The 18627-nt window shown below is 39.2% G+C and overlaps 1 protein-coding gene across 5 annotated transcripts in view; it reads right to left on the reverse strand.

Annotated features, from left to right (window-relative positions):
* SORCS2 (sortilin related VPS10 domain containing receptor 2) overlaps positions 1-18627 on the reverse strand; it is a 530132-nt gene that overhangs the window by 378156 nt on the left and 133349 nt on the right. Inside the window, exon 1 of one of the 5 annotated variants that reach the window (XM_079307026.1) lies at positions 18069-18188. The exons of the other annotated variants lie outside the window; for them this stretch is intronic. The gene's annotated coding sequence lies outside the window, so the exon portion shown is untranslated. Of the gene's footprint in view, positions 1-18068; positions 18189-18627 lie in introns of those variants that run through there. 5 annotated transcript variants of the gene reach the window in all.

An 18627-nucleotide genomic window follows, 5' to 3' on the forward strand; every position in this document is an offset into this window, starting at 1 on the left:
GGATAAAATTCTTCCCACAAAATCAAAATTGTCTGGTTCGATTTTAATTTTTTTCATTCTTTAGAGATTTAGTCAGTGTTATAAGAATATCTCCTGCTACATGAATGTGATCACTTATACAGTCCATTGTTGTGTATCAGAATAAGTTCCCTTAGATCCTACATGAATATGTAAAAAAAAACCCTATACCTTGTTAAAGATGCATTTCTTTTTCTGAAACAAATCATTTCACTTTAAACAGAAAATGCTGATGGCTTGAAAATAAAACCTCTAAAAAGTCATTCAGGATCCCTATAAATTATATTTTTAAATATGCTTATATAATATTATTTATTTTACTTTAACACCTGGTAACTAAAAGGCACTGTAGGCCACTAGAAAAAACAGGATAATGCCAGATATGTTAAAGCAAGAATTCTCCCCTTAGGATAGCTTTGCAATAGTACACAGCACCATGAAAAGGCCTTCTATTCATCCTTTAAGACCAATTTATTTCCTTAAGACAATGCTCTGATAGTTGGTGTACTTTCCTTCTAAAAAATGAACTAATTTTCAAAGAATAATTCTTGAAATTTACACAAATTATCTGCAGCAGTATGATCCTGATAAGACCATCAATCTCACAGAGAAGATTTCTCAGCAACTTCTTCTTTGGACTGCAAAATTAACATCTGTTGAACGATGCTTCATGGCAGCTGATCAGGATTTCAAAGTGAGTGTATTAAAGAGTATTTACTAGCTATCAAATATTAAACAGCTCTTTAAATTGCACAAATAAGTTGCATGAATTTACAATCAGATTTTACTCATAAATCAGTACATCATGCACTTCTGATATTTTCTTCTTTTGGTGGAAAAATTTATGTCAAAGCATTTCTTTCTTTCACAGAAACATGCAGAAATCTATACATCTAACACACTGTTAGACTACAAACATTGCCATTAAAACAGAAAATCATGTTGCTAATAATGTGAAAGGAAAATTCATTTTACTGTAATCCCCTTATCCTGCTGTGGAAAAAAGAATGAAAGAAAGAATCTAAAATAATACTAAAATGTCCTTTAAAACTTAGAGCTAAGAAATAAAAAGTAATCAGCACTATGCCTCATTGGTTTCATTTAGTGCATTGCACACAGGCAGCACATGGGTTGCCAGGATCAGACCGTTTATTTTACATCTAAAACGAAGATGAGCAGAATCTGATTGCTGGTTAGGAAGAGCTGTGACACTCACTGTGTTCAAATCTCTCTCACAGTAAGGTTTCCAAAGCAGCTGAGGAAATACAACCCCTCGTTTTCTTTCAACATTTCACCAGCAGCTTTACATAAATAGCTGTTGAATCAGAGTTGGGCTGTTGTTTGACAAAACTGCAGAGCTACCCCTCGGGCTCCTAAAAAAACACCAAAGCACTGCTTCAGAATTAACTCAGCCTGACAGTTCAAATCTGACAAGCAAATGCTGAAAAGTTAATTTGCTATTGTCAAGCTTTATGTTGGCTCAAGTATTATCCGCCTGCACCACTCCAATCACCCCTATGGATCAGGTAACATCTGTCATCCAGCATCAGGCACAGAGCCAGCACGGATTTCACGCCGTGCTGCCTGGCTAATTTGACAGCAGGGCTCCAGATCACACTTGGTCTGCTGGATGATAAAGGAGCACATGGTCTGGGATTAACAATCTTGGAGCTGGACTCTTACTTCTGATTCACACCAGCCTGGGAGAAGCAATGGTCTCCTGGGGAGGAGAGAAGAACAGCATGAGAACCAGCACCTTCCTCCTGTGGGATCACAGAGCCCAGGACCAAAGGGAACAGAGCACACACAGCCATGCCCAGAGCTGCAGGCAAACTTTCTCCCACACCATGCACCAGGAGAACCTCATTCACAAGGGTTGAAGGATGTCAGAGCTCATTCACTGCTTTGCACCTGCAGCAGTCGGATTTCTCTTACTTAAAGTGGACACAGGGACAAAGAAACAGCCTCACAGCAACTGATCAACACTGCACAGCCCCAGATGTGAGTGAACTGCTCCCCAGCCATCCCTGGCTGAACAGAGGTGTACAGGTGTAATTCTGACCAGACCAGTCTGGGTCACAGTGCTGCAAAATGCAGATGCATTTCAGAAGCCATCCAGGTTGTTTGCCATTCAGTGGAAAACACTGAGACACTATCAGTCTGGGACCTCATTCCTGAATCCAATCAAATGGTATTTTATGGTGATAACAAAGATCCCCAACATCCAAATTTCTTTTTTCTAAAAGTCTCCTAGACAGGAAAAGCAACATTGAATCAATAACTAACATGAACCACGAATGTGTGTAAAGGGAGAGAGCAGAACCTCCATCGGGGATATAGGAAGCAAAAGTTTGGTAAAACCGTGATTGTCGCCACTCTTGCTTTCCCTGAGGACCAATTTAATTGCAAAATCTGCTAACATTAGCAACAAGCAGAAATTTTATAACAATTGAAATTTAAGTTATACCTTTTTACAGAATATTTTGTGTAAAATCAATTCCACAACAATTCCCCTGCATCTCGCTGCTGAGGTGACTGCCCATGACTTGTCCTCCAACAAGAAGTTTCTGCATCCACCTGATTTCAATGGTACAGCAAGAAGGAGGTGACTGAGCCACATCACTTAATGCAGTGATGAGCTAATTAGCTTGTTAATAGAAAGACTTACTCTTACTATGAAGTTTTTTACATTAGAACTACACAATTTTTTGCTAGCAAGTAAATAAGCTTCACCAAAATCTTCCCCACTTATTTTAAATGAAATACATGCATCATCACTAGAAAAAAATCCTCAAGATCATTCTTGTGACTGCCAGACTCAAATCTTCCCTGTTTCAGAGACACACATGAACTAAAGGAGCACCTCCATTCTTTATACAATATACACTATTGCAGAGACCTCTAATATACAGTCTGATGCTTATTTATTTTCTTTTTCATTTTTTCAGTAAGGGGAAGAAAGGCTTTTACCAGGATTGGTGTGTTACTATTGTTTTGATAGCCCATATTGTTTTTTTTTTTCCCCAACAAATCAAAACAAGAAGCACAACTCAAAATGCTATTATGCAGATGAGATAGTATCTCATCTAATTAATAACTCTAACACAAAGAAGTAATAAACTGTAAGTATCAAGAGACCCAAAAAACATATACCAAATATATACAAAATACATTAAAAAATTGTAGACAAGCTCTAGAATAATAGACATAAACAAGAAAATAACTTAAGAAAATTTAAAGCTTGTCTTATACTAAGAAAGACATGTATCAGATATTTTTCACCTACTGGTAGATAAAGAAGTCTTCTCACTGTCAGAGCACTATTCAATTTGCTTCAAAACAAGCAAATTTGAGTGATTTTCTTCGTGAACCACTAAGGAATCATGGTGCTTTTAAAGCAACATAAAATTAAAACCAGATGTGTTAAGTGTTCAGGGGATGTTAACACATGGAAATTTAGGGGACCTGAACATTTGTGGCAGCCCCATAACTGACCCTATGTCTCAGCAGTGCTCCCTCAGAACCCAGCCTGCCCTAACAACACTGCCCTCTGCTTTGGAAGCAGAGGGAAGTAGAAAAGAACTCCCCAATGAAGCACCATGATTCCCTAAAGAGACATCACCACAATCCCCACAAAAACGGTCAGGTTCTCATTCAGTCTGGTGCCTGAGAAATGCAACTTCTCCACTCTCTGCCCTGTACAATGTTTTTTGACAGACACCAGGACTTTATACACTGAAGCAAAACCCAACCCTACACACAAGGGCTGCTGCAGAGGACTCAGAACTCATACAGTTTATACAATTCATACGGTGACAATCAGCTGCAGCCAGGTCAATGTGACAAAAGTGCAAAATGCTGGAAGCTCCATCCCTTGTGCCCAGCCATGGTCAGACTAGTTAAGCTGCCAATTAACTGTCCTGGGTGATGGATGCAGCTCCACACTGAGCACACCAAACTAAGGTTTATTAGCTCAGGTGCAGCAACAACTCATCTTTGCAACTTCTCACCTAGGTTTAGTCTAGAAGCAGAGCAGAGGTATTTTATGCTCACAACTTGAGCTAATTAGACTGTCCAAAATCCTGGGGGCTTAGAATAGTGATCCACTGGTCATTAAACTGCACTCCAAGCATATTCTGGATATTATCCACAGCCTACACCAACCTCCCAATACCCTGGATAATAGAGAAATGACTACAACCATGATCTCTTGACTTACAATGCACAGATCTAATCACTATACCAAGTGATGAGAAAGGCCACCTGAGGCCTTTACAGTGCTACAGTTTCTCAGAAGAGAAAATTACATCAAACACAGGCACAAATACAACACATGCAGCAATCCTGAGCTGTGCATGAAGAATTATTTTCCATTATCCATCTAGATATCTATCTAGGCAATGACACTGATCAGACACAGCAATTCCAGAAAAAAAACCAAAAAAAAAAAAAAAAACCAACCAAAAAACAACATGTGTATTCCCAATGCCAGGGCTTTGCTTCCATTTCCAAGGTGCTGCATATAGCTTCAGTCTCTGCTTAACCCTCTGTCTTCCCTTTCTTGCTGATTTTAATTTATACCATCTGATGGTGTCACCTGAGCTTGTTATATTATTTACTGGCTGCTTAAGCACTTTTTCTTTGATTTCCATTCTGTTTATTCAACAGAAGCCACACTCCTGAAAACAGTATCTGAGCCCATGACTAAGCCACAATTAAAAAACTACTATATAACCTTCTCCAAGATTTCTCTTGGCCAGAATTCTGCATGCCACTAGGAATTTTAAGAGCTTTAATAAAACAGCACAAATCTAATCTGGTAAGTGTTTGCTTTTTAAAAGGCAAGATGAAGCATTCCTGATATAGGCAAAATAAGTTGATGAGCTTTGCAGTGCTCTATATTGCACAGAAATATCACACAAAAGGATACAAATGCCCACATGCTATCCCATACTATAAGGTAGGGGTAGCCATCTCATACTGCACAGGTCCAACTTGCTGCTTCACCAAAGGATTTTCCCCAGTCTAATGGGCAGAGATGCTTCTGTGTTGTTGCCATCATCTTAAGTCAGAGAGTAGTGATGTTAATATTCCTTATTGCTTAAACTTGTAACTGCATCACATCCTCTGCAATGGGTTTATTTGTTTTCCTTCACCTTATATGTCAGCCAATTCAGGAAACCCATCCAGATAAATAATGTTTATTCTGCTGTTAACTTTCTGCTTTATAATATTCTGTCTTGCCTGGTAGCCTGTTAACCCTAGCAAAAAAAAAAAAAAAAAAAAAAAAAACAACCAAAACCTTAAGTTTCAGGGCATGATTCAACAACTGAGAATAAAATTTAAGTCATAAAACTATTTTTCTCCTTCCCTTCCTACCCCATCCCTCTCAAATACAACAAAAAGTCCCTTCCTCAGCATTTTTGCCAGGGGGTTATACCCTTAAAGTCCTTTCAGGATACAGTCAAATCTCAGTCCACTCTCTGCTGCTGCTGGGAAACAGCATCACTCACCTATGACAGCATGACAACTCTGGATGTTTCCATCAAGTTGACAAAGATGCATAACTTGAATAAAAATTCATGTTCAAATTATCAACAATTGAAAGTTAATGATGGATCAAATTTGGCAGAACTATTCTGACATGTAACACAATTTGGTCCCAAGCTATAAGATGTGAAATTTAAGTGATAAATGGTTGCTGGAGACCTTTTCAAGATAATTGACATGCTACGGTGCATTAATATTTCTTTCATTAGTATCCATCTGGAGCACTCATTTGTTGGCAGAAGACCAAATGCATTGTGTAGAAAATACCCATTCCACAAGAGTCTTCTACTTAAAAGACAAATGCCTTGGAAAACCAAATATTAGTCAGATAATATTAAGAGTCTGATTTTTGACCTTAGTTCTACACTGTCTTCTCTTTTTACATCTATGATACTACCACAGTCTGAATTATTTTTTATTCTAAGTACTTGTTTTTTGTCTGAAACCAGGTATTTTAATATGAACATGAATCTGAGTATCCCCTGCAGATCCTTTCATAGATCGAAAGCACAAAAAGATTTTTGAAAGACAGGCCTTTGTAGCATCATCTAAGTCCATTGATTATTTTCAGAGTAAATCAGTTACAATTATCATCTTTTTCATCTGTTCTAAGAAATGTAATTCTCCTCTTCCCTCTTCCTACTGTACAAGAAGTCTTGTTACAAAAGAGCATGGACTGGAATCACAGGTCCCTGGGGGCTTCATCCAGCCTGATGTTGCAATATTATCTCCTCTACATCTTTCCTTGTAAAGGTTCCATTTGAAGGCCACCATTCACTCCACACGAGATTCTCATGCTCATTCTCAACACAGTCAGCATCACCCACCTTTCAGCTCTACTGGCCACTTTTAATTTGTCACAGTGACTTTGGCCATAAAATTCTCTCAGTAAATGCTTTCAGCAAGTTGCATTTGTCAGAGTCCTGAGAGCACCAACAGGATTTATTTGCCATGGTCAGCCTTACCTTGGACCCCACCCATGCACTTCTTTGTGCAGAGCCTGCCACCTTTATTTCAGCTCTGCCACAGAGTCCTGGCCTGAGCAATGTCTGGGTGTGCCCATCCCAGCCCCTGATGTTCCTGAACTGCATTCAGATCTCCTGGCTTGACTTTGGACCTGACTCAACACCTCCCCTACAACTAGGGAACGACTCATTCTCCATAATTTTTAATCCAGATCAAACTTAAAAAGCAAAAAAAATTAAAAGGACACAGATTTTCAGACCCTGGTTGACCTGCTCTTTCTATTTTGTTTTACAATATTCTTTCAGTTTTGGAAAGGCAGTTACAGCACACACTGGCAGCTGAGATGGAGAAATAGCACCATTATTCAATTAATGTTAAAAAGCTAATAGAAATACTTTTAAACCAATCATTGGCAAAAAGTCAAATAAGTACAAAAGAGAGAGAAAAGATAAATCCTATGGATTCCCCCGAGCCAAACAAACCTTGAATTCCCAGCATCAATAAAAAGAGCAGAAAAAGAAGAAAGAAATTCAGTTGTCCCCTGTGTCATCATATAGAAGTTAAAAAGCACAAGACCCTTTTCACCCTGCACAATCACAGTTCACTTCTCTTTGAAAAGATCTAAAGATCTTTTGAGAGATGAAAATACATCTATTTTCTGCTATTACAACCACAGGACAGTGATCCTTGTATGGATTTTATGCCCACACACAGGCAGCTGAAAACAGATAGTGATGCAAGCAGCTGCTAACTGGAAAGTGCAGCACAAATAAAAAGACAACACCACAGCCTAAGCTTCTGGAGCACCTGTGATGTTAATGGTACTGCTTTGGGAACCACCTGCTGCCAACCAGGTCAGTCACAGAAACTTCCATCATAAGGAAAAGGAGCAGGAGAAGCCAAGTTTTTTCTATCACCAATCCAAAACATTATATATGGATTTCAAGGGAATGATAATAGAATAAATCTGGAGTATCCTGGAGAAGATGGTTTTAGCATAGGAGATTTAATTACTTCTACCATATTAAGAAAAATTTTTTCCCCACAAAAACCCAGAACTGAACTAATGGCCTGAGAGAAAAAGCTAAACAAGCAGGCAAGTGGAAATGCAAACGAAGATTATGTTAAATGCACATGGGACAGAATTCAGAAGAGTAGGAATGCTGCTGAACAAACAGCATAAATCCACCATACTAGAGAGCCACTCAAGGGACAAAAATCAGAAGAGAGACTAAATTAGAAAGGAAAGGGGTTAGAATAGCACATACATAAATGAGAAAGACATTCATGAAGAGCACATTATACATTCCTTCTCAGTTACACAATCACCATTGCCAACCTGCTTAATACTGTGGGATCCAAGGATCGACTCACATCTATCTTACTCATTTGCAATTTCTCCTTCAGTTTTAGCATGTACTACCTCCTAAAATACAAATACAGGACTTGCTTGCCAGCCACATGGATCTCTTTCTGACTTTCCTGAATGTTTTGTATGCACATGTTCCCCACACAGTTTTTGCCCATTTGGATATCCAGTAATCTCATCTGGAATCTAGACAGTAATGATTTCTTTTCCTGCTGCTTAGAAACTCTAGCAGTCCACCAGTCCCGCAGAATTTTCAGGATGTGATCTATACCAGAAACAGCTTCATCTGTATGAGTGATTCCTGAACAGAAAGGCATTTAGCAATACAGACCTTTGAAGTGAGACTACTTGGGGCTACCCATCTCACAACCCATGCCAAATTCTGCATATGCTGATGATCAAGGTTACAGTGGCCATGGCATACTGTGGGAAGAACAAAACTCAGAGGGACTGAGACAACATAATCAACAAGAATGTTGCATTAAAATACCAATAGGCTAAATGCACACCCATCTCTGGTCAGAGCAGCCCTCACAGGTATCCACACTAAGAAGGGGAAGCAATATAGAGCAGTACAATGACAACCCTCCAAAAAGACCCTAAACCTTACAGAAAATTCAACCATCACACAAACTTTATCATAGGTAGATAAAGGGAATATTAATCAGCTAATATTGTTTTAGGATTTCTTTCCATTACATATATCACAGGAAAAGCAAATTGTCTTAATCAGGGTTCAGTCCCCATTAAATCAACTTATGGAGGCTTGGCCCAATTCAGCTTCACATACTGGTTTTTAGTAGCATCATGGCTGACAAGCTGTTCTTCCTAAGTCTTTGAATTTCACTTGGTTGGGTGCAGCTGTTCTTGATTTGGTCAAGGTGAACAGCCTGTGCTTCTCTAGCTTTGTGATCCATAACAAAAAGAAATATAAACTTTATAAGGTTTTGATATAGAACAACATTCAGTGAGGGTACCAATAAGGCAGCAAGGATCTTCATTAGTCCTGTGGGGGAAAGGCATTTATTCTGGTTTCCATCACATAGTGGAAAAAATAGACCAACAGTATAGGAATTCCAGTCCTTGAGTAAGAGCATCTGTAAAATCAAACAGTGAAATGGGGGGAACGGGTAAAGAAGATTAAAAGATCTCATGTACCTCTGAAGTACAATAATTTGAGACAGGAAATTGGTATCACTATAGCAACCAACATACTATCATGAATGGCTGAAAGGATTCTTTTAAGCCTACAAGGGTGGGAAACTGGATGCTTGGGTCATTAGAGGAACATTTTGTTTACCATTAAGCACTTAAAGAAACAAATCAGTCATATGGTACATTGTATTTCTAATAATTTTTTCCTCAAACTTGGCATTATGCAGTTTTGTTACATCAAATTAGTAAGAATCTGATTACAGACCACAGATGGTGAATTCTTTAAGAGGAATACAAAGAGACTATTTCTAATCAGTCAGCATCTTACTTTGGTAAGTCTGCAGGCACAATGTCCAGATGTAAATAAAATTTAAAGTGCCAAAATATTTCCCATGAGGGAATGACTTGCAGGAGCGATCAAGAAACAAAAGCTTGCACTAATAAGACCAAATTTATATGGAACTCCAGTGGGAGAATGTGGAAACATGGCTCGGGGTAAAATTAGAGGAAACTGAGAAGTTATACTCACATTCTAACAAAAGTCATAACACTACGGAAATTACAGGATAAAATGCAGCTGCTGCTCCCTGGATGGAATGCACTGGCCAGCTCAAAACCTCTGCCATGATGCTTTCCCATACACAGAATGTGCAACCACAGCACCTGCTAAGGGGGATGGATGGAGGGTGGAGAAGAGCAGAAGCACCACTGCCAGGCTCTTCTGAAATCTTTGCAGGGAGGGGAACCGGATGGCACTTTGCAGCTGATAATCACATAGTGCCTGGCAGCCAGGGGAGATGGAGAAAGACATCCTGCTGCTGAGCCAGCAACTCAGGGCTCACATTGCTCACCTCAGATGAACTTGGTTCATTAAAACCTAATTGTAATACTAACGTCCATCCCAAAATTACCCACCTCCAAGGTACAAATCACCTCTCACTGATTATGCACTCTGAATTTATTGACTTTAGGAGCAAAGTGAGAGAATTTTACACCAATCAGAAACAAAGATATGTATGACTAGAAACACTAGAGCTCCACGTAAACAGAGAAAAGAGCAAAAATAAGTTGAGAATGGGAAAAGTCAGGGAAGACTCCATCACAACTGCTGGGATCAGTCAATGGACTGAATCTCTTCTCCCTTATAGGGACATCTATTGGTTAAGAACCCTACTGTGTAGATGCTGAATACTCTTAATGGGGATTAGAGTTTGTCTGTGTCTTACTTTGAATATGCTTTTGCATTCAGATAATATCACCAGCAATCCTCAGAACTTAACCTGTTACAATTGTATATTTATAAAGTGTTATTCTGTAAACTGTTGGTGTGAAACCTCCTGGCCACCAGTAGTCACCAGCAGTGGTAACAGTCAAATAAGCTGGAGGACCATTGAGGGGTCTCCCTTATGCTGTTGAGTGTCCCTAAATTGGTCAAACCCCCCTCTGACCCAGCAGCACTGCTCAGTGAAAGGGCTCTATCACAGGACACCAACAGAATGGTTGGGCACAAGGGACTCAGCTTTCCTGGGGCACCAACAAACCAAAGGACTGAAGGAATCTCCCCACACTAAGGATCAAGGAAAACATCCTTCTCATGTGACATAGGGCAATGGGTCAGAAATTTCTCTTCCAAACCACCAGCAAGAGAGGCAAGAAAAGTATATAATTTCTCCTATCAGTCAAATTCCCCGTTAGCAATGAAAGTCAGGGGTAAGGGAAACAGCCCTAAACCCAAGAAAACAATGACAAGGCCCTAACAATACCCTGGGAGTTCAGAAGTGCTGGGGGGGGGGGAAGGGAAAGAAAAGGAAAGAAAAAGAAAAGGAAATAACTGATTTTCAAATAGTGAGAAAGGATAAAAGCATTCTGAAAGCATGTGCAAATAAATAGGAATGCCAGGCAAGACAGTCAGCATGGTTAGTCTGGCTAGCAGTATGGAGATCTGTGTCTCTTCTGTAGTTGTTCTGTACATTCTGCTCTTGATTTAAGTGAAATTATTTACAGGCAAAGATTTCCTGAGAAGTGAACCTACTTGAGTTTGGTACAAGCTTGGTTTGAAGAACTTAAAAGTCTAGATAAGCCCATATAAAGTGTATATATAGCAGATTTAACGATATTAGAGAACCCCAGAGCCAGAGTGCCCAACCCATAAACTGAGGCAGGGTGGAAAAGAAGTTCATTTCACATACGCAGAAATAACTTTGAATAACTCAGTTTTTGCTAAGTCAAAAAAATGCCCATTTTCAGACCCAGTATCTTCTGTTGAAATCCTTCCATACTGAAATACTTCCATATGAAAAAGGCACCAAAAGCACAGCAGCTCTTGTGCACTGCATTCACAGACCAGGGAAGCCACCACCTGCACATCCCCATGGGGAATATGAAACATCTATGGATTCAACTGGCAAAATGAGACAGAAGCACCCAAAGACTGATGACAGGCTTCTTCCTCATTCCACAGCAATTATTCCAGCATGCTAATGGTTTGAACAAAACAAAGCTTCCCTTCTACAAGACTAATCTCAAAATCAAATATTGAGCCCAGATGCGACATGAAAAAGCAGCATTCACCAGGCTTTCTCAGAATTTTAACCAGCCAAAGAAAATTAATTTTTTTTGTGTTCAGTTTTGCACTAAGACTCTAAACGCCAGAATGGGGAGCTAGAATCTTACCAAAACCAAGGAATAACAGAGATTCTTTACAATAAAGAGCAAAAGAAAGTGGTACAAAAACCCAAGTTTATCTAGAATTTTGCCAACTGTACTTCTCTATGCTTAGCAAATGTAGAAAACTGACAGGATCAGGTAACAGCAGCATTTCCTCATACAGAAAATGGTTTTAATAAGAGAAAATAAAGCTTTACAACTGACAGACACAAGCTGATTAATTTCTTTGTATGCAACCCTTACAATAGTAGCAGAAGGAAGACTTTAATTACTATAGCAGGGCTTTAAAAATAAACAAAACCCCCAAAAGCAGGGTAGATATTTCAGCTACTGCCAAGAAGATTTTGTATGATGCATCCAGATAAGACTTTTGTGAGCTGAGTTTTGCAGCAATTAAGAAAGCTGAAATGAAAAGGAAAAAAAGAAGACAGAGAGACTCTAAGATCAAAAACTGGGAAAGAATCTGTGAGAAAAAGTGTTTTTGCAAAAATTGCAGCCACGAGACACTTTAGATTGTTAAGCTTGCAAAACCCAAGACAGCACTGAAATAATTTTCTACTCTCTTGCTTATGGTATTTTCTTGGAAGACCAAGTATCTTTTATTATCATTTTTACTAATATGACTGCAACTTGATAATAATTCTGGCAGGAACAACACAGAAAGCTGCAGAAAGTAGTCAGAATCCATTTTAAAATATGCATTTCTTGGCTAAGATATGGTGAGAAGGATTTGTCCTTTCACTGTCTAAGTTGGCAGAAAATTCATAAGAGCAATTATAAATTAAGTGCTTCCATTTTATAATGCTGTTTTGATTATAACAATAGGACAAGTAATGGAAAACTCAGTATTTTGAACACTACATATTTACCACACCTGATGCTGTGAATACATCTAATATCATGATCATGTGTTTTATGGAGCCTATAAATATTCCTAATCCCTAAGAACTTTAGGTTGTGCAAAAGGTGTTTAACTTGCAAGACACATAAACACAGAGATAAATGATAATCAAAGTTCTTCTAGCAGGAACCTGCTACAAGCCTAGACCTTCCAGCTATTCTTTCTCCTGATCACAAAATCACAGACTAGTTTGTGGTGGAAGAAACCTTAAAGATCATCTCATTCCAACCCCCTTCCACTACACCAGGTTGCCCAGAGCCCCATCCAGACTGACCTTGAGCATTTCCAGGAATGGCTTCCATTTACTTTTACAGAACTCTCCATTTTCACTATAGGTAAGTGCAAAGCTTAGTGACCAATCAAGCAATAAGAATTTTCTCGAGAAAAAGACTCAAAGAATATTTTTTAAATTTAATCAGCATGCATCCATTTTCACTTCAAATGTCTGAGTCACATTCCATTACTGCAATGAGAATTTTAATAAGGTTATTATTTTGCTTCTGTCTCATTAGCTTTATTACTAATTGCAATGATTTATATCTATTGTAAATATTACTAAAAGGCATATACTTCAGGGGTTCATTCAGGCCAAACTGTGATTCAAATCTACATTTTATTACATTTAATTGTGTTTCTCTGACACATAGTTCAGCTATTAGATCTACAGGGGATGTGCTAAGTCTTGAATTACTTGAATACAGCTGCTAAGGAATTTAAGTAAATTCAAGATTCTCCTTTCCCCTGGAAACACAGATATGTCCTATTAGAGTAAAATCAGTCACAGCTGCTTACTCTGTATTGCAAGGTGCAGTGGGAGATGTAGAATCTGGACAAGTCATTAGAAATATGAGATAAGACTTCCATCCCTTTTTTTCAGGAGGAGAAGAATAAAGAGGGGAAATTAGCTCAGGGTTTCGTGTTTCTGCAGTACCCCTCATTCAGAATTTCACAGCTGAAAGTTCACCTCTTTTGCAACAAGCTTGGCAGAAAGACTTCAAGCTCAAAAGTTTAGAGCCCATTACAACTGCATTTAGAAGGGAAATTGGAGAAAACAAGGCCAGCCTTAGCAGGATAGTTATTGACAGCATAGACTCTAAGAAGTTCTTGTCAACCCTTCCAACCTGCAGATCAAGATTAACCCAAACCAAAACAGAGTATTTTCCTCTGCAGTAAGATGACAAAGTTACTCTAGTTTGTCCTTGTAATGACTATCTTTCAATTCCAGCAACTGAACTTCTTTGCCCATGAAAATCCTCAAGAGGTATTGGTCCTCTGTATAAGAAAATAATTTGCATGGCAATACCTCAAGAAACACTCAGAATAGAAAATCTCTATGGCTTTAAGTAGAAATGTGAAGAAACCAGCAAGAGGGAATAAATAGCCCTTATACTATACCAGGTATATATATAGGGGTTTTTTCCCCCCACCAGAAAAGGTACATTAAAACAAAACCAAACTAAATCGAAAACAACAGTAACAAAAACAAACTCACACACAAAACAAAAACAAAAAGACACTTAAAAAACTCTCCCCACAAAACCAACAACACAGCATGTCAGCAACATTTTCATAAATAATGTTTAACACACTTGAACTATATCTCTATTCAACCTTTATGCCAATTTCAAATATTTCTTTCACTACCAGTGGAATACAAAGCTGCTGCTGTACAAATTGCTCTTTTACTTCATGGAACATGAAGCCTAATAAAATCCTCCTGGTAAAGTTTTGCCTCCCAATTAAAAAGAGGGATTAGTGCTCTCAAGAGAAAAGCAAGAAACATTTGAGTTCCAGATCATGTGATTTGTTTGCTTTCTCAAAGGCAGTGGATGGATCAAGGATAACCTCGATTCCTGTTGATAAGAACTTGAGAGGAACTTGCATTAAAGATATTCCCATCAAAGCATCTTACTTCACAGCTGAAATGAGAAGCACTGAAGGCCAGCAGGAAAAGCTGTCTCTCCTGGGAAAAGGACTTGATCATGGCCAATTGCAATGAGAGGAGCAATCAATGTGCACGAGCTGTTTGTATGATTTCAATGCTTCTCATTCAAAGGAGTCAAGATCTCCATCCCCTGTGTAGAGGCTGAGTGCGCTCAGTGTCTAAAATAAAACCAGCAGGAGGAGGAAGTCTCATTGCATGTGCAGGAAACACTGTTCAGCCAATAAGTAAAAAAATAAAAACAAAAAAAACCCCAACAAAACAAAACAAACCAGTTCTCTTTAGACTTGCAAAAAAAATTCTCAAAGCTTCCCATTTCACCTAAGTCCTTGCAAATATTACACATAAAAAAAAATGCAGTCAGAAATGTTAAGTGATTTTTCCTGTGTGTGTGTGTATACTTACATATACACACAGACACACACATTTATATATATATAAAACCTTCCACAGAAAAACAAAAACGAAAATTTTTTCAATTCCACACGTGCTTTAAAAGGGCCTTAACTACCTAATTTCTCTGTAAGAGTATCTGAGAACACCAGGCCATGCAATACTAAGAAATGTGTTTGTTGTTCTAAGGAGTAAAAACATATTTAGGACCTACAGCATGTGATGAGTTAAAAACAAACCAAAACAAAAAAACAACAAAAGAAAAAATCCTGAACAGCTCCTTTGTGTCTAAACAAGCAGGCTCTTTGGACCACTGTCCTGTGCTGCCATAGCTTGTGACAGATTCAAATCACTGGTGTCTGCTTGCATGAAAGATCTGTTTAAAGAGAGCATTTCAAGAGACTGTAAATCACTGGGTATGGACAACACTGTGCTTTTCTCAACACATGACCCAGGCCCCCTTGGGGAGATGTTGGCAAACTACGTCAAGAGAGTTTCTGTGCAATTGGTGTGGTTTGGACCTCTGCTAATTCCTACTGCCCACATTTCCCCCAGGGCTAACCCCACAAATAGGGACCAGCTTCTGAGCTTAGGAGAAGAGAGATTGCATCAAGATGTGCACTGCTGAAACCATGCTCACATTTGGGTTTTTATTTTCTCTGAACATATGAGGCTTGCAGGATGCTTTCCTCACAAACAGGAAGAGCAAGGCCACGTGCACTGGCAATGCATCCTGAACCAATGAGACCTTCTGCTCTCCAAAGCTGAACTCCTGGAGGCAGGATGAAGCTTTTCAAGGCTAAATTGCTTTGTGGAAAGCCTCTGTCTGCCTGCTGCAGTGAGATGCTGGCAGGCTGTGCAGACAAGCTGGGTCCTTAAGCAGCAGGAGCCACAGTTTTGTGTGGGCACAGGGGACCAGGAAGCTCAGTCAGGCTTGGCACCAGGCCACATTACAATGGCAGAATATTGCAGTGATTTTGTTACCTTCATCAGCCTTCCCTCCAAACACCTACTTTGCCTTTGCTGTGGTGAAGAAACCCTTTTCATTTTCTCATTTTCTGCACTGGGGTTTAGCACAACCCACGAGCATATGGTGAAATTTTACCCTACAACAGTCCATAGATGGCTAGTTTGTTTTTAGGACTGTAAAAGGTGATGTGTTTTTTGTTACAAAACTGCTTTATGCAGCTCATCTGCCTGACATGAGAAGTAGCCTGGGCAATTGAGATTACTGCTAATGATGCAGTTACCACCAACACACATATTTCTGTTCTTGCCTTTCCTGGCTTACTTATTTTGCTCATTCTTGAGCCTAAAGTGCAGCATTTCTAATTCTATATGGTTATACATAGTGCAATAAGGATGCAACTGGGATGTAACCTCTTCATATAAAGAGGAAATACTGCTATTGTGCCACAGAATTGTACTATCATGAGCACCAGGATGATTTGGCCCTTTGCCTTTTCATCTCTGTAATACAGACAGATCACATTTTGAAGTAAACAGCAATATTTTATAAAAGTTATTTTTCTACCCTCATTTCTTTTACATTCTGAAATTCTTTACCTTTTCTCTGCCATATTGGCTGTGATAACCAGTATCATCTGCTGCATCACTTCTGGGAGAACTAGAACAGCAAACCAGCTGCATTTGCAAAGTAAAACCACACCTACCCAGCCAAAAACCTTCTGGATTTGTATCTTAGAGTTAAAGCTGGATAACAAGACTGTGGAGTAGGTGACAAATAGTTGCATCCATCCTAACTGTGCCTGAAATTGTAGATTTTGATCTTTCAAAGTAATTGTAAGTGCTGCCAACAGATTCAGATGGTAAAAGTATTTTCATGAGAGTAAACTTACTGATCATATTGATCAAAGCAAGCATCTCTGTACTCAAATTTTAGAGTTGTTGTCTCTGCATATGAAAATGCTAAAGAAAAAGCTGCATTGCATCTATCAGAATTTTCAACAGCAATACCAAAACCTGTTGCTTGTGGTTTCTCAATGAGTCTTAGAGATAGCTGTGCAAGCTTACAGCTTTTCCAGGGAGAGGAGAAGGCATTTAAGACTGGCTTTCTGAAACACAGAAAGGGATGGCAAGCCAGAAGCAGACAGGAGGAGTAATTCAGAATGCTTATTTGCATGCACTGCAAATAGGTTCATGCAGTTTTCCTGGTGCCAGTGGTCTTAAGAGACAGCTTGAGTGAAGTGAAGCCAGCTGTGCCAGGCCTGGCAAGGGCATCCCAGCCAGAGTTCTGTGCCCAGATGTAAAACATAAGACATTGACTGCAGAAATTCAGTTTGTAAATAATTACTAAGGGAGCATCCTAATGCACTGGTGAGCAATGCAAACACACTGCACAAACCTACAGCCCATGTTGTGTGCAGACCTATAAAGTAGATGCCAAATCTGGGTTTTCCCTATAGATATTAGCTCTAATTCTTAGCCTCAGGGCAACCACTTCACACCAGACATAACAATTCAAGCAACAACTGCTAGGGAAGTGGATAAAAAAAAATCTAAAAGGTCTGTATGCAAGTTAGTTACTGGTATCATTAGGATCAGATGAGAAAGATCATTTACAAGGCAATTCCCCAACCAGCTGACATATAACAATAATATGAAGTCAATGAACACCAGAGATTGAACTGCAGAGTCAAGTTGTTCCAGGAAACTGAGAAGGGGCTGATGCAGAAGAGTAACCAGCAGCAATTAGTACAGCAGCCTACAGAAGATGCTGCTCTGATACCTGTTGGTATCTGGTATATAGACACATGGAGATGCTGAGCATTCCAAGATGCTGCAGAACCACAGTATGTACTGATACAAGGCCTTGAAGCAATTCTATGCATGAAATAAAACTTCTGAACTATGAATGAAGATTTTTTTCCTTTACTTATCCAGAAATTAAAGAATAGTCAAAATTCATCACCAGCCTCCACACAACAAGGAAAAATTTACTTGAGATGGAATGAGAAGCCTCTGCTCATTGTATATACACACATATTTTGAAAACAGTATTTCTAATACAGCTGTACTAAAAATAAAGCTCACCCCTTGACAACCACATCACAAGTCTCCATAGGGCATTGACAGAGCAAACTTACTTTTGGGTGAAGTGGAAGGTGGTATCACCCAATGTCCTTCCTAAGCAGTCACCTTTGCTTCTCAGACCTTTATGCTTGATTACTAAGTGATCGATTGCTTTCTTTGGTGGTTCACATAAGCTCCATGCAGCCTAATCCAGTCAGGTCCTCCAGGATATTGTTGCAGTAAACCCAGAAGCACAAGTGTAGGCTAAAAAGCTCCAGCTGAGGCTGCTCTTTCCACCAGTTTTTGATGCCAGGTGGAAAAAGATAAAGGCTGAGCAAGGGAAACTAGTGCAAGTGATCAGTAAGGACAGCTGGGGAGATTGAAACACAAGGAGAGCAGCTGAAACTAGCTGAATACACATCTTTCAGTGTAATGCTAACTTGGAAAGAAAAGCACAGTTTAGTATTCTCTCAGCCTCCAGAAGAGAGTGAAAAAGCATTAGATGGTCTTCTGACAACATGAAGTATAAACAGCCTGAAGATTTAGTGTTGGCTTATCAATATATCTACCAAAGAAAAGCAATGCTGCTGAGCCTGGTATAGCTCAATAGCAGTCTACTGGTCTAGTTAACAG

The sequence above is a fragment of the Erithacus rubecula genome (assembly GCF_903797595.1).
Source record: "Erithacus rubecula genome assembly, chromosome: 5".
In the NCBI taxonomy this organism is placed as follows: Eukaryota; Metazoa; Chordata; class Aves; order Passeriformes; family Muscicapidae; genus Erithacus; species Erithacus rubecula.